Here is a 16,313-nt window from a genome sequence, read left to right as displayed (position 1 = left end):
TCAGCCCCCCCCCCGAAAATAAATATTAAGGTCCGCTACCTGAATGTCCGAGTCGTCATCATAAAGGCGAAGGCGGCGGGTGTGGGGGGGGGGGGGGGGGGAGGGGAGGTGACCTTGAGGATGTTTCATGATTCAAATGTTATTGATTTAAATTCTCAATTATGTTTATAACATTGGATAACAAATTTCAAACCTACTTAAAAACAAGACAAATATTCAGGGCCACGTGTCGCCTTGGGGGTGTCCTCCGTCCAATATTTCCATTAATTATGAGCATTTTGGATATTGCTTAGGCCTATTTCATTTTATAAATAAAAACCCTCATCCCGTATTATGAATAGCGACCCTCTACTCCTATTATGAATAGCGAACCTCATTTCATATTATGAATAGTGACCCTATTATGAATAGCGACCCTCATTTCGTATTACGAATAGCGACCTTCTTCTCCTATTATGAATAGCGACCCTCTTCTCCTATTATGAATAGCGAACCTCATTTCGTATTATGAATAGCGACCCTCCTCTCCTATTATGAATAGCGAACCTCATTTCGTATTATGAATAGCGACCCTCTTCTCCTATTATGAATAGCGACCCTCTTCTCATATTATGAATAGCGAACCTCATTTCGTATTATGAATAGCGACCCTCTTCTTCTATTATGAATAGCGACCCTCCTCTCCTATTATGAATAGCGAACCTCATTTCGTATTATGAATAGCGACCCTCTTCTACTATTATGAATAGCGAACCTCATTTCGTATTATGAATAGCGACCCTCTTCTCCTATTATGAATAGCGACCCTCCTCTCCTATTATGAATAGCGAACCTCATTTCGTATTATGAATAGCGACCCTCTTCTCCTATTATGAATAGCGACCCTCTTCTCATATTATGAATAGCGAACCTCATTTCGTATTATGAATAGCGACCCTCTTCTCCTATTATGAATAGCGACCCTCTTCTCCTATTATGAATAGCGACCCTCTTCTCATATTATGAATAGCGAACCTCATTTCATATTATGAAAAGCGACCCTCTTCTCCTATTATGAATAGCGACCCTTATGAATAACGACCCCGATTTTGCATTATGAATAGCGACCCTCTTCTCGTATTATGAATAGCGACCCTCTTATCTGATTATGAATAGCGGTCCTTATGAACAACGAACCTTATGAATAATGACCCTTTTCTCCAATTATGAAAAGCGGTCCTTATGAATAGCGGTCCTTATGAATAACGGACCTTATGAATAGCGGACCTTATGAATAGCGGACCTTATGAATAGCGACATTGACCCATAGATGCAGTACAGTAGGCCATCTACGACCTTCATCAAATGCGATCGGTTTTCATTTTTTCATGAACCAAATTTATAAGAGTAAGATTTACCAACCAAATTTCCTATTTTGTGTAGAAAGCAAACACAATTCTGTATTGAATTATGTATAATTTTTTTACTCACCTGGACAAAATGATGATCTTTAAAGTAGCTCCAGCAGCTAGCAGTCCAGAGCAGCAAAGTTAATCATTTTCTGCAGACCCATTTCCCCACACATGACTGGCTGTGTGGGACTACAGTCTGAGTCATGTATTAAACTTGGCCTGGTATGGTAAACTCTGCGATCCTGCCCCATTTTTGTTAAATTCTTGCTCTGGAATACACTTAAAATTTGTCTTTCGTGGTGTAAATCTAACCTTTTCCCTCCATACTCTGGGTTTTAAAGGAAGACAAATTTGGCGAAATGGAAAAAGTAATGGTGGAAATGCGCCGTTGGGAATTGAAATTGAAAATGAAGATCTCGCTCTCTATTTTGTGTGGTAACATCAGGTACCACAGGAAATACAAAGTTACCACAGCCAGCCTTTGACATTATACCACAGGAGTCTAGTGACATTACCACACAAGTTCCTGTGGTACTAAATATTCCTGTGGTATTTTGTGTGGTAACATCAGGTACCACAAGAAATACAAAGTTACCATAGCCAGCCTTTGACATTATACCACAGGAGTCGAGTTAATATTTCAAGAGTTCCTGTGGTACTGACTATTCCTGTGGTGTTTCGTGTGGTAACATCAGGTACCACAGGAAATACAAAGTTACCACAGCCAGCCTTTGACATTATACCACAGGAGTCGAGTTAATATTTCAAGAGTTCCTGTGGTATTTTGTGTGGTAACATCAGGTACCACAGGAAATACAAAATTACCACATCCAGCCTTTGACATTACCACAGGAGTCTAGTGACACACAAGTTCCTGAGGTACTAAATATTCCTGTGGTATTTTGTGTGGTAAAATCAGGTACCACAGGAATTACCACAGGACATTTTTGTAAGGGTAGTATAACTATAGACTCTATAAGGCTTATGAATATGTTCAAAGAACATGATATTTATCGAAAATAATATAGCTAGTGACATTCCTTTGTCTCGCAATGATGTATGGTCAACAAGGGATCTAAAAGATCACGACATACATACATACATTGCAAGACAAACGAATGTCACTAGCGATATTATTTTCGATACGTTATCTGCAATGATATAGCAACATGATATTTCTTTACAGAACAGTGTATTTTAAGAATGATGTTACGTTATAGCGGTGTGTCCAGACAAAATGAAGGGCACCAACTCAACTCCTCAGGCTGATATTGTCATCTGTGTTGTCTGAAGTCTGCATGCCCCTACTCATTTCGGCTACTTGTCTCAATTCACCCCCCACCCCCATATCCTCAGTGGAAGCGGGGTGCCAAGGCCCAATTGACCGTACACACAAATGCATTCTACATGTACCATGTACAGGCATAGCCTACTATGCATCGCCTATGTATCCAGTTCATCTACGTGTAATCAAAGAGATGATAAGTCACACCCTCTTAACATTACGTAACATCTTAAATTACACCTTTCTGTAAACAAATATCCTGTTCCTTGAACATATTCATAAGCCTTATATTATACTAATAATAAACCAGGATGTGAACAAAACATAGCAGCAATTTGATCAAATATAACAATTTAAACACAAATAAAAACTAAGCCTTGCTTATACCTAACTATAAGCGGGAGGGAAACGGGATGAAGGATAAGGTACACTGAAAGCCTGCCACCAACTACCCTCTTACACATAAGTTTCAAAATACAAACTAAACACTATTTTGATGTAGATTCTAGTGTAACATTTGTAGTCGTGCAACCACACAATAATATATATTTTTTGATCAGATTTCCATGTGTTTCCATGTGTAACATATCAATGATATCCCAGCTGCAAATGACCATCTCATCAACATTTTAGTTAGTTTTTAATGATAAAGCGGTGACTGCCCCTATATTTGTAATTCATGTGTCACTGGTGTTAATACTATTACTAGATCTAGCTAGCCTAGGCTCTAGGCTACTAATGATGACAGTAAATTTATCCGTTCACAGAATTACCCAGTCATATGGGATGGGGAGCCCTGTAAGGTCTGACTTGAAACTGAAGCTATTACTCATTTATTGCTTAATCTTAAAGAATATATGTGTCCCAAAAATCTCATCAAATTTTGAGCAAGAACATTTTTAATTTCTACAACTACAAGAAAAAGTCATTTTTGTCATTTTTGTCTTTTGACATTGCAAAAACAAATGTGCCCATCCCGGCCCCCCCCCACTCAGTGTTATTTAGGTTACGCGTATGCTTGTTCCCTCTTTTTGAAAGCACCCCCTATCTGAGGACTGCCAACATTTCCAAACCCCCCTTTCGCGGGCTTTTCACAGGCTTTTCCTGTCTTGGAGACCCCCCTAAATTCGGAAAGTGCTCAATGTACCCCCCTAAATTCTGAATAATTTCTCAGGAGTCCAAAGAGATGAGAGAAAAAAAGAAAACACGCCCCCTTTTTAGAGAAATCTCCGGGTGAAAAGTTAATACACCCCCTTTTGTTATAATTCTCGGGCCGGACTTTGTCGCACGAAAAGAACACTTTACCGGACATTTTGGTAACATGCATGGGGTCCGTCCGTTCTTGGAGTGGGGGGTCGGGGTGCCCATGCAGCACACTCATTCAATTTACGCGCAGTTTATGATTGTTTTAACATGAAAGACACCTATACATATGGCACTTTAATCTGGGAAATCCTTGTAAGCTGTACTCAAAGTTTTAATTAGGCATTCCAATTTCTAGTTAGGTCTAAATCTTACACAGAAATGGACATATGGGCTAACGTAACACCAGGAAGCTCCGACGGCATCGGCGTCGGAGCTTCCTGGAGTTAGGGCCAACGCCGCTTGGCCAACAACTAAACAAGATCTAACGATACACTCAACATTGCAGTTAACTAGATTAAATAATGTATTTACTTTCAGTTTACACTTTTCTCCTGGCCCATTTTGATGATAGAACTTAGAATGACATTGAGCATACTTACCCAAAACAGTATTCAGTATTAAGTTTGATCAACTTAATGTCTTGCTACTGAGCAGATATTTATCGCACGATGAAGCACCGCATAAAGGGTACATGGTACGCGTACATAATGGCCGACGCTCAGGTAATCGTGCCTCCAATTCCATGTACTATGCCCCAACTATCGACGTATAGTACATAGGATTTTTTATAGTCACCTAAGCGCACATTACCCAAACTTTGGGCATAGTTCAAACAAAAAGGTGCTCGATTCACAAAACGGGGGCATAGTTCCCCCCAAAATGCACACCACATAAAATTTTGGGCACAGTTCATACAGTTTTTGGCGCAAAGTACATTGATATCTCTCTCTCTCTCTCTCTCTCTCCAGCCTCTCCTCCCCTTCCCCCCTCTTTCACTCTCCCTCTCTCTCTAACTCTCCCTCTCTTTCTCTCTCTCTCTCTATCTCTCTCTTTCTCTCTCTCTCTCTCTCTCTCTTTCTCTCTCTCTCTCTCTCTCTCTCTCTTTCCAGCCTCTCCTCCCCTCCCCCTCTCTCACTCTCCCTTCTCTCTCTCTTACTCTCCCTCTCCTTCCTCCCCCTTTCTCACTCTCACTCACTCTGTTCTCTTCTTTTCTCTCTTTATCGAGTATAGGCCAAGCTGCAGAGGGAGAAACAGCTGAAGATTGCAGAAGAGAGGAAGATGAAGGTGGAGAAAGCTAAGGTCATTGAGGCCAAGGTCAACATGTGGATTGAGGAAAGAACGACTAAGGAGCAGAAATCGAGAAAAGCCAAAGAAACAACTTGAAGCAGAAGAGAAGAGGAGAGTCCAGGAGAAAGCAAAGGTGAGTGTTAAAGGGGAAGTCCACCCTGATATTAAGCTGTATTTAATAAAAGCAGGAAAATGAGAGAAACGGGTCAGTGAAAGTTTGAACAAAAACCGACTAGAAATAAGAAAGTTATGAATTTTCAAAGTTGTCATCATTGAAACACAAATTGGCAACACTGTGACATATCTTGCAAGCTCCTCTCCAATTTTATAAATTTTTGTTTTCTTACTGATTGGTTAGGGAAAAGATGATTCATACAGGGGTTGTATAAAAACATCTTTGAAATAATTATATTTAGGGTGAACGTATTATTGCAAATTTTCTTAAAACCTATCTGCACTAGTTTGGCCAAGAGGGATTAGACCTCCCTGCGTGGTCACTGACAAGTGGTTATCAGCTCTAAATTGACATAGGAAAAAGGAACCAACTGTCACTGCGCATAGGGACTTTCATGGTGTTAGTGATATGCGCTATACAAATAACGTTCATTATTATTGTTATTATTACTGCTTAGGCATTGTTTGCTATATCGAGGGTGTAAGTAGCTATGAGTAGTGCAGTGGGGCTTTAACGGAAGTATAGGTTTTTGAAGTTTTTAAATACAGGGCAAATAGCAGGGGAGCTTGAAAATAAATGCAAAATATGACATAGTGTTGCCAATTTGTTTTGCAACTTTAAAAATTAATATCTTTCTCATTTTTAATCAAAATTTAATCGAAACAAGAGATCAACCTTTGTAAACTCCCATTGAAAGATGTCACTTAAAATGAACCCTTGTGATTGTATTATCATTCTTTGTAGTCTTAAAATAGTTCTGTTTAAATCTGTGAGATTCTGTTTTCTGCAATTGCCAGAATAAGAAATCACCTTTCATCTTCCCTTTACTTTGAAGGAGAACTATGGAGAATGGAGGAGCAAGAAGAAGGCTGCAAAAGAGATGAAGGAGAAAAAGGAGAAGGAAGAACAAAGAGCTGAAGCAGAAGCCAAGAGGAGGAGGAAAGAAGAGGCAGAAGATGCACACCTGAACTTGAAGTGGAAAGAAGAGGCCAAGACGAGACCATTTCCCTAGCTACTCAATTTGGCTATCCTCAGGGCTCTGTCAAAGGTAAACCAGTCAAAGTTACTGCCTTATGCCCCTTTCACAAACCCAACTTAAAGGAGCATCATATATAAGTGTGTGAATGGGACCACATAAAAACAATGCACATCAGTTTTGTGCTGCTATAGAATACGAATAATTGCCACAGCATAATCTTTTATATTATAATTTGAGTAAGGAAATCCTTTGATATTTAAAACTTTTAGGGTTTTGCACGCCTCGGGACGAAAAAATATCATTCGTTCTGATTGCAGATCATTCTAAAGGTTTTCCACTTTTTAAATAAGTTGTTTGAAATCTCTAAATGAAATATGAAAACTCAAAGTAGTACCTGAAAGAGGATGGCTCTGGCATGGCAACGGATATTGCATGCCATTCCAGCCACGATTTAGAGATTGCATATATGCGCTGCCGATCGTAGCGCTACCCGCACGCACACAATTGTCAATAGAATTATGACAATGGTAGCTCGGGAACCGGACAGGGAGCTGAGAGGGCCTAGGCCTAGATGGACAAATCTAGCTCTTTCATGGCTCTTTGACATTACATGTCATTACATGTCAGTAATAATGTCAAAGAGACCATGACTGTTTTACAATTGCAAATAATGCATTTAAACACATTTGCGATTCAAATATAAAAATAGATGGAATATGATACTTATAATTGAATATCAAACAGTATTATTTCATAAACCATAATCAATGCATTCAGTCATGTGCTGTTTCACAACAATGTACAGGCAGTCAGGCACACACAATGTCTTGTAACTTTTGAATCAGGCCATTTTGTCTTTAATCTGTGCTCATTCAGCCATACAGTGATGAATATCTCTGATTTGCACACAAAATGTACATAACAACTGCACCAATATTGTGGTAAGATGACATCGTGATACATTTAAAGGTACTATGCCACATTTGCAGGCCAAACCAAATGAAATGGTTAAATTTCAATGGCATTTGAAAGATAATACTTATTAAGAACTTCCCTTCAGTGATTGCTGTTTTATTGGCATGTATCATTCATTTATGAATATTTACACCATCACTTAGGTAATTGCATTACATTTTTGCAATCACTTAAAGTAATAGTGTGATTTTCAAACCCTCGTACCGAACGGTCGTATGTTTTGTGCTGCGCAAAGATTCAATCAGTTTAATTTTGGTCAATACCAGAAGTGGGTTTATTGATGTAGACAAATGCTCATGTACCCTTTACAGCTCATTTCATGTATGTTTTTACCAAAGAAAAAAAGAAGTCGGTCAATCACTAAATAGTGTGTGACAGTGAAATCTAGAAGGTAAAACAGGTTTCCTTGCATAATTTGAATATGAGGACACTGCTAACGTTTAAATTTCACAGATAGGACATACATGAAATATTCATAATTCCTGCAAAGTTGTACATAATTTGATGTTGGCTGCAAATGGGACATAGTACCTTTAAAATTATGAGTGGTTCATAATAATAATAATAATAGCCTAATAGTCCACTCCAAATTTTATTAAACCGAAACGGAAATTCTTTTTGCCCAATTGATCGTGAGCCCGGCAGCCACTGAGCAGCGTCAGATCGACATTGCTCTATCCCCTTATTGTTGAACGCCAAACAAGGTAGCAACAACTCCCATCTTTTAACGTCTTTTGGTATGACGCGGCCAGGATTCGAACCCACTACCTCCCGGTTGTGAGGCGGACGCTCTACTGACTGAGCCAACATTAGGGGGGTACCGGTAGAACAGTTTTGTGTTCTATTAACATGTATGTGTAAATGTAGTGCTACCACCTTCAAACAGATTGGCTCATTAAAATTATTTTTCTTTTAGGCAAATTTAAATTTATAAAAATGCAAAACAAATATGTAATAACTGATATATTTTCACCGTTTTTATCCTTTTTGTTAGGGGGGGGGGTGGGAATGGGCTACTTTTAGTATAGACTGCATATCAGAATTTCGCGCACTGACGTGAAAAATCGAAAGCACTGCCGCGAAGGGAACGGACGTGAGCTGCGCAATGTCTACACGCTCCAGTACCTCGTAGTAGCCGACGTCGGGTGCCCAAATCGAAAGCTCGCTATTAGTGCCCTTTTGTGAGGCATTAATCCTCATTACTGTCTGTTATGACTTAAGGACGTATATGTAGGTCCCCTAGTTGATTAGCATAGGTAGCACACACATGATTTAGCAGGCACGTAAAACAAACAAACCCCCACAAATTAATATTCAATAGAATCTGAGAATGTATACTATTATTTAGAGCTATTAGAAATAAATCATTGTGAAAATCAGTCCATAAATTGGGGTGAAAATAATTATTCCACCATTATGACCAACAGTGTATGTTAATAGGAAAGTAGTCCGGCACTACAACTGTACATCACATTGATATTACCGATTTAGCCAATTTGAATTGCCCATACGTATAGTGATAACAACTTTCAAAAATTCATAAGTTTCTTATATTTAGTCAGATTTAATTGAAACTTTCATCAGTTTGCTTCTTTGATTTTCTGCTTTCTTTTAGATAAGTTGTCTATTTGGTGTGTGTGTGTGTGTGTGTGTGTGTGTATTGGGTTTTTACAGATGTGTATCAATCGGATATGATTATTAAGGACCGACCTTTAAAGGTATTATGTCCCTTTTGCAGCCAACCTCAAATTCTGTAGAACTTTGCAGGAATTATGAATATGTCATGTATGTCCTATCTGTGAAATTTAAACGTTAGCAGTGTCCTCATATTCAAATTATGCAAGGAAACCCGTTTACTTGCTAGACTTCACTGTCAGACACTATTGAGTGACTGACTGGCTTTTTTCCTTCTTTGGTAATAACATACATGAAAAGAGTTGTAAAGGGTACATGAGCATTTGTCTACATCAATAACCCACTTCTTGTGATGGCCAAGATTAAACTGATTGAATCTTTGCGCAGCATAAAAGGTATGACCATTCGGTACAATTGTCTGAAAATTAAGACTATTACTTTTGGGCTCTATAGCCCTAAAGTCGATTTGACAACTAATAGTCGTTATTTTCCCACTTGAAGACATTTTCAAGCCCCACCTCATTTAGGGAAGTTCTAAATTAGTATTATCTTTCAAATGCAGTTGGAATTTAACTTTTTCATTTTTTGGCCTGCAAATGGGACATAGTACCTTTAAACGTCACTATCCGAAAGACGTGATTCAGTTTCAAACCTGCGTCCTCGGCTGAATCAGTTTGTAATTTCCATTGTTAGCCGGATTACACGGGCACGCCACAACTCCTTGGTGGGATTTCCATTTAAATATTACATTCATTGGGTGTGCGGTAAATTTTTATGCCTCCGTTACGAAGTAGCCCGAGGCATTATGTTTTCGGGTTGTCCGTCCATCCATACGTCGCGTTATCTCAATAACTGATGAATGGATTCCTGCCAAACTTAAACCATGTATGTATCTGGCAGAGCTAATGAACTGATTAGATTTTGGGGTCACGGGTCAAAGGTCACAGGGCTCATGCATGCAAAAATAGCTTGTGATCGGGTTATCTCAAGAACCGATGGATGGATTCCTGCCAAACTTTAGTCATGTCGTCGCCGTTTTCACGAACCGGCACAGCCCAACGCGCAACGAAATAAGTACATTCTGAGAAAAACGCGTTTTACGTTTAGCCCGTTTTGAATTCGCCAGAAACATGCCTTATGTCAAATTTTATATCACAAAATACATATCAATGAAAGGAAAATATTCTGTATTTTCTATACATTCCATTTGTTAAGCATAATGACAATTACTATTAATATTACGAAGCTTTGGACTCTCGTGCCGGTTCGTGAAAATATTATTTTGCTGTTTACGTAGCAAAAATATTTTCACGAACCGGCACAAGCCACTGTGTCGTTTTTCCTATGTAACTTTACGCGCAAGACAAAAGCGCTCGCGCTGTCTTAGCGCGTATTTTATTTTCACGAACCGGCACAACCGCCTGTGTCGCGTCGTCTAGGTCTTGTAAGCGCAAAGATATTTTCACGAACCGGCACAGCCCATTGTCTTATAACGGCGCGTGCCGGTTCGTGAAAATATGAATCGTGCTTTTTGGCTCGTGTGTCGTTTTTGTCATTTGTGTAACCATGGATATCTCAAAAACTAAAGCGTTTTGGATGCTGAAATTTGGTGAGATGAAAGATTGTTGATAACTTATGCTAAAAATGCAAAAAAAATAAAAACTACATTTTGAAGGGATTTCGGTGGCTTGTGCCGGTTCGTGAAAACGGCGACGATGTATGTATCTTGCAGAGCCAATGATCTGATTAGATTTTGGGGTCAAAGGTCAAAGATCACAGGGCTCATTATGTATGCAAAAATAGCTTATGATCACATTATCATTAGAACCGATGGACAGATTACCATCAAACTCAAAACCTGTATTTATCTTGCAGAGCCAATGGACTGAGTAGATTTTGGGGTCATGAGGTGTAAGGTCATGGAGCTCATTATGAATGCAAAACTAGCTTGTGAACACCTTCTTATTAGAACTGACGAATGGATTACTATCAAACTCGGGACATGTATGTTTCTTGCAGAGCCATTGAACTGATTAGATTTTAGGGTCATAAGATCAAAGACCAAAGAGTCATACATGTACATGTATATAAAAAATAGCTTGTAATAACGATATTCTGCAAACCTGTTAATGCACGGGTGGCCAACCTGCGGCTCGTGGAGCTCTTTTGGTGCGGCCCACAGAGCATTAACATAGTAATAATAAAAATGGCACATAACTGAAATGTGACCCGCATAGCAGCGATGAAATAGAGCAAAACGTATACTCACAGCTATCTCTATTTCCATAATTTGTTTTCATCATTCACAACATATTGATTCGTTTCTTGATTGATACAAAACTCCTCAATTTCCTCTCATGACATTACAAAAACAACATTAACATCACTCGCCGTGTTAATTTCAGTTTGTAATTTCCGCACCCAGTAACGTTTGTAAATATACATGTTGTGAATCAAGAAATATGTTTGAAATGCAATACTTGTCTTGAAACAATTACAACCCTTATCTTTTGCCGTTGAATTTTCTCATGAATCTTAATCGTAAACTGGATAGTCTTCTTCTCTTTACACCACGTCAAATGAGATGTACAGGGTACAGCTAATAAAGTTAGGATATTCTTTTTGCTGTGTCCTTGATTTTGTTTGAAATAACAACTATCATGGCACCGACAAGGAAGGTTCTGATGAAGGCAGAAACTTTAAATCAGATTGGTCTCTGAAGGTCATATCTCATTAAATATGTGAATCTGGTTTCCATTCCATAACTTGAGTATTGCTTGAAGAATTTTAATGAAATTTAATATGAAGGTACATGGTATCAAAATACATGTACAGCCTAAGTTCGATTTCTGAGTATGTAGGTCAAAGGTGAAAGGTCATAGCTCATTAAATATGCATAAACACCTAATTATATATGTGAAAATGCAGTTAACTTCCTTGCCTAGTAATATCATAGTATAGTCCAATGGAGGTAACTTGTTCTGATGTACATGTATGTGGCCATTTGTACCCTGCTAGATCATTTAGTGCACGATAGGTTAAGACAGGTTAAGACAGAATTGCGTACTGAAAAGGCCAAATTGGCGGCGGGGCACATTTTGATCCTTGCAACATGCGTAAAATGATATGTTTGGCCTTAAAAATTGCCCCCCCCCCCAAACAAAAAAATATATTTTAAAATACGAGCTGCCCGTAAATGACGAGCTGGCGGTCGAGGACAACCAAATTACTTTTCTTTCTGGCCTAAGTTTCTAAGTTTTGCGTTAACTTGTTCAATTATCATTATCATGTGATTTTTGCACTGTGTATTTATATTTATTTTCGCAGAGTTTGCAAATGCAAATTTGATTGCTCCATATGTATAATTTTATTGGGGATAATGGGAGCGTGGGTTTGTGAAGTAAGTATAGAATAGGACCACTTCCCGTAGGCAATTTCTATGGCTACCAGGGCTCTCTTAAAGAGAAGGTTGAGTTCTGGGAAGAGGTGAACAATAATTTTAGAGCATTATCATTGTTATTATACAAGTCTGGTAGAACATCAGATGACAAATGTTTCCTGAAAAGCATGGCTCTTCAAATGCCTTAATATTCTAAATATTTCATGTAACAGCATAAAAATCAGGACAGATTTTTACGCCAAATGTTTGTGTAGTCCCATATACATATTTCTGTGTACAGTGCTTGTAACTTTACCAAGACTGGGCCACATTTGTTATCATTTTGATGATTCCAGAACCTTGCAGTATGCACCAATACTTATATGCTAGATGATCAACCTTTTCTGATCGATTCCTCACCGTTTCTTTCACAATGCAATCGCATGACCAAGAAATCAACTTTATCTTTAACCCTATGTAGCCTACATTTTTCCTGATACTTTTTTAATGCAAAAGAATCTTGCGCTGAAATATATGACTTTTTTCTTTCAAGTCTGGCGCATCTTTTGAAATAAATTTTTCAAAAACGGACCTACTGTTACAAAGTCACATGACCTTTTGTCTGTGCATGTCAGCCCCAAAATCACTCATTTTCGTGATTTGTGTACAAAACATATGGAAATCTCATTTTTCCAAAAAAGAGATAAAACAATAGATAATATAAGGAGTAGCTTGGCTTTTCCAATTTTGTCTCGCCTGCGTAGCAAAAAAGCGAAACATAGGCGCCGCTTTTCCGGTGACGGCGGCGACGCTTTTCCGGTGACAGCGGCGACGGCGGCGTCAACAACCTCAAAAACTTAACCTAAGGTTAAGTTTTTTAATTTTTGATATAATTTTGAAAGTATAAATCGTTAGTCAATGAAACTTTGACTTTAGGGTTATCAAGTATCCCCAATCATGTGAGTTGAATTTATGGTCACAAAGTCAAGGTCAAAGGTCATTTCAGGTCAACAGACTTAGACTATGTTGTGGCATCATTATCGAAAACTTAACCTAAGAATTTTTGATATAATTTTGAAAGTATAAGTTCTTAGTCAATGAAACTTGGACTACAGGGTAATCAAGTATCCCCAATCATGTGAGTAGAATTCATGTCACTAAGTTAAGGTCAAAGGTCATTTTAGGTCAACAAACTTAGACTTTTTTGTGGTATCAACATCAAGATTTTGAATTTTTAGCAAATTTCCAAAGTGTTTGTTCAAATCCCATGAAACTTGTACCCAAGGGTTATCAAGTATCACAAATCATATACACAAATTCCAGGTCACAAGGTCAAAGGTCATTTTAGGTCAGTAGCCTTGGATTATGTTTTCACAACTTAATATGAGAATAAATGAATTAATTTTTGTTATTTGTTCATGATTCTCAATCAATATTCACTTCAAAATGCTGATTATATTCAAGAGGATTTCATTTTTTGGGGGCCTGCTAATGGGCCACCCTGCCTATAATAATGTTCCAACTTCAAATCAATTGCGTAATGTAGGCGAGACCGCCGAGAGCGTTTCCCTTGTTTCAACTTACCGATGTTAGAAAGAATACTTTGAAAATTCAAATCGTGCTGCCTCTCAGCAAGTATACCGCGCTAGATGTCAATACGCATCAGCACGTTTTACTCGTTACTTTACTAAAACCGTCTCAAAAAAACTAACAAATGCACGAAATTAATGGTTAAACAGAGAGAGAAATGCTCAAGATATTTCAAGAGCTTTAATATATTTTGATTTATCATATTCAAATAAATGCCACCAGGGGAGAACCAGGGGAGAACCAGGGGAGATCCATGCTAGCAGAAAACTACTAACATGGAACTGTGACAACAGGGGCCAGATATACAGCATATACTTACCCCACAAATTTTAACCCCATTTTCCCCCCAACTGATGATCTGGCCCTGCATGTGAACATGGCGTCACATCCAGTGCAAGTGCAGTCTCCTCCATATATACCTTACCAACAGATAAAGAGTTTTTAGGACAGTTAGTACAACTTATCCCCTCCTCACCAACATTTCTTGTGACTTATGCATAAACATGATGAGCTGATAAATAATCATTGCCTGAACAATTGATTTCCCACCATGCATCTTAATATATGCACAATCAGAGAAAGTTATAACAATCACTTTTCAATGTGTGAATAGATAAAAGACTTTTCAGCTGTTCCTCTATTTAAATACTCAAAGAATGATACTGGCAAGACTTGGGCATGCATGATTTGGTAATGGCATTTAAATTTCTTAGAGTGTACACAATAGAGCAAGGTGTTTAATTGTTATGGAAATCCTCTTTACATGTGCAGTATGTGATTATTTGCTTTCTTTGCTTTCTTGTAAGCTCTTCTGTGAGCTCTTCCCTTTCTTCTGGACATTCTAACTATTTCCTTTGATAAATACATCTTTGATTGCTGCCTGCAACACAAGTGTGAAGTTCACATGTGTTATCAATGCTCTCTTCATCAATAAATAGATTCCATGGAATACATTCAATCGTTTTCTGTAAATCTACGCTATCTGCTTTGTGAAATTGATGGAGAACCCTAGGAAGCAACCGTGGCACACGACTACAGTCCAATTTAAATGGAACCAAGTTGAATGTAAGGTTTTAATTGCACTGATCCAAGTGGTTACTTGTTTATTTTACACTGTACATTTAGCTTTCCACTCCGATATGCTTCAGCGCACTTCTGACCTACATTCATTCTCTCATGTCTGCTAGCTCTTGGCTTCTATTGTTCTGTCCCTATTCATTCATCCTCATGCACATTACCTGCTATAGCACCACACACACACACACTCTTCCTATCTATTGCCTATTCAACCCAGCACACTACATGTATATGCACATGGCACTCTATCTTTTACAAGCTTCTCTATTGGTTACCTACTTATTGTCCAATCTTGTGATTGGTGATTATTGTTTCATGGACTGCATGTCAGCCATCTTGGCAGCCATTTTGTGGTTGTAATAAAATCTAACAGTGCAGCTCAAGTCCTCAAACATGTAAGACCACTTTTTTTTGGTGTGGGTCCTTACATGAATATGGAAACCACTGCATAAAATGATGGATTTGAAAGAAGAAATATGTGGGGTGATAAGAATAAAGGACTTATTTAGTGCATCATGGAAGGTAGCATTAGATGATGGGGGACGATAGCATACACCCAAAAAGAGCTTGCCTTCGTTTCGTGGTAAACTTAATTGAATCCATAACAACTCGCAGCTGGGAATCTCAAACTCGGGGCGGTGAATCGTTTTCATGCAAAAAGTACACCTCCTCTGTTGTGATTGCGGTCTTTACGAAAGATTTGATATTGTTGTACGTCTAAGAGTTCACCATCGCAGGGATCAGAGTTCATTCATCTATTTCATCGTAAGTAACTCTCACTTTCAGGTCATTCAGTTTATTACCAAGGGAACAGGCATTCAGTGGTAGAAAATTGAGTGTATGACGTAACGAATTTGAATGTTCAGGTCCCGGATTATGCTCCACGTCACCAGACATGATCAATTCAAAAGTGGAGTATTTGATGTTAATTGAAAGGTGGAAATATCATTGTTTCAAAGATATCTAGTTTTTAAATATCAACCTTTGGTCAGTTGCTTTAAACTCTTATGAGTTCAGTGGTTGTGGAAATGCAAAGAGCATAAAGTATGTACCGTAGCGCCATTTTGAAATGAGTAGATAAGTTGATATGTTGCTGGGTGTTAATCCATGTGTTATGTGTTTCCTTGTCTGGCTTTGGTTCTGCTGACTTTCAAAGTTCCCCATTTTAGATTTTCTAACGTCTTTGTAACACTTGATTCCCTGTCATAGTCCCTCATTTTGAATGTCTAGTTTGTCCTGGTCTGACTTATGCTGTGGTTCCCATATACTGTACATGTAGCTGCATAGAACTCTAATTTGGGCCTACATGTAATTTGATGAAGTTTGGTCAATATGTGTGGCCCAACCGAGTCCCTTTGAATTCAGGTAGGGGTGGTGTTGCACTTCTTCCAGGG

The 16,313-nt window shown here is 38.5% G+C and overlaps 1 protein-coding gene across 4 annotated transcripts in view; it reads left to right on the top strand.

Annotated features, from left to right (window-relative positions):
- The window catches only part of LOC105437150 (cilia- and flagella-associated protein 251-like), a 75,140-nt gene that overhangs the window by 17,210 nt on the left and 41,617 nt on the right, over window positions 1-16,313 (top strand). For 2 of the 4 annotated variants that reach the window (XM_030998262.1, XM_030998259.1), the window contains exons 2-3: window positions 5,053-5,242; window positions 6,120-6,332. The gene's annotated coding sequence lies outside the window, so the exon portion shown is untranslated. Of the gene's footprint in view, window positions 1-4,962; window positions 5,243-6,119; window positions 6,333-16,313 lie in introns of those variants that run through there. The other 2 variants (XM_030998260.1, XM_030998261.1) reach the window with 2 other exon arrangements.

The sequence above is a fragment of the Strongylocentrotus purpuratus genome, unplaced genomic scaffold, assembly GCF_000002235.5.
Source record: "Strongylocentrotus purpuratus isolate Spur 01 unplaced genomic scaffold, Spur_5.0 spur5_scaffold_4, whole genome shotgun sequence".
NCBI classification, from domain to species: Eukaryota; Metazoa; Echinodermata; class Echinoidea; order Camarodonta; family Strongylocentrotidae; genus Strongylocentrotus; species Strongylocentrotus purpuratus.
Note: the sequence above shows the minus strand (reverse complement) of the source record. Positions and strands in the feature narration are given on the sequence as shown.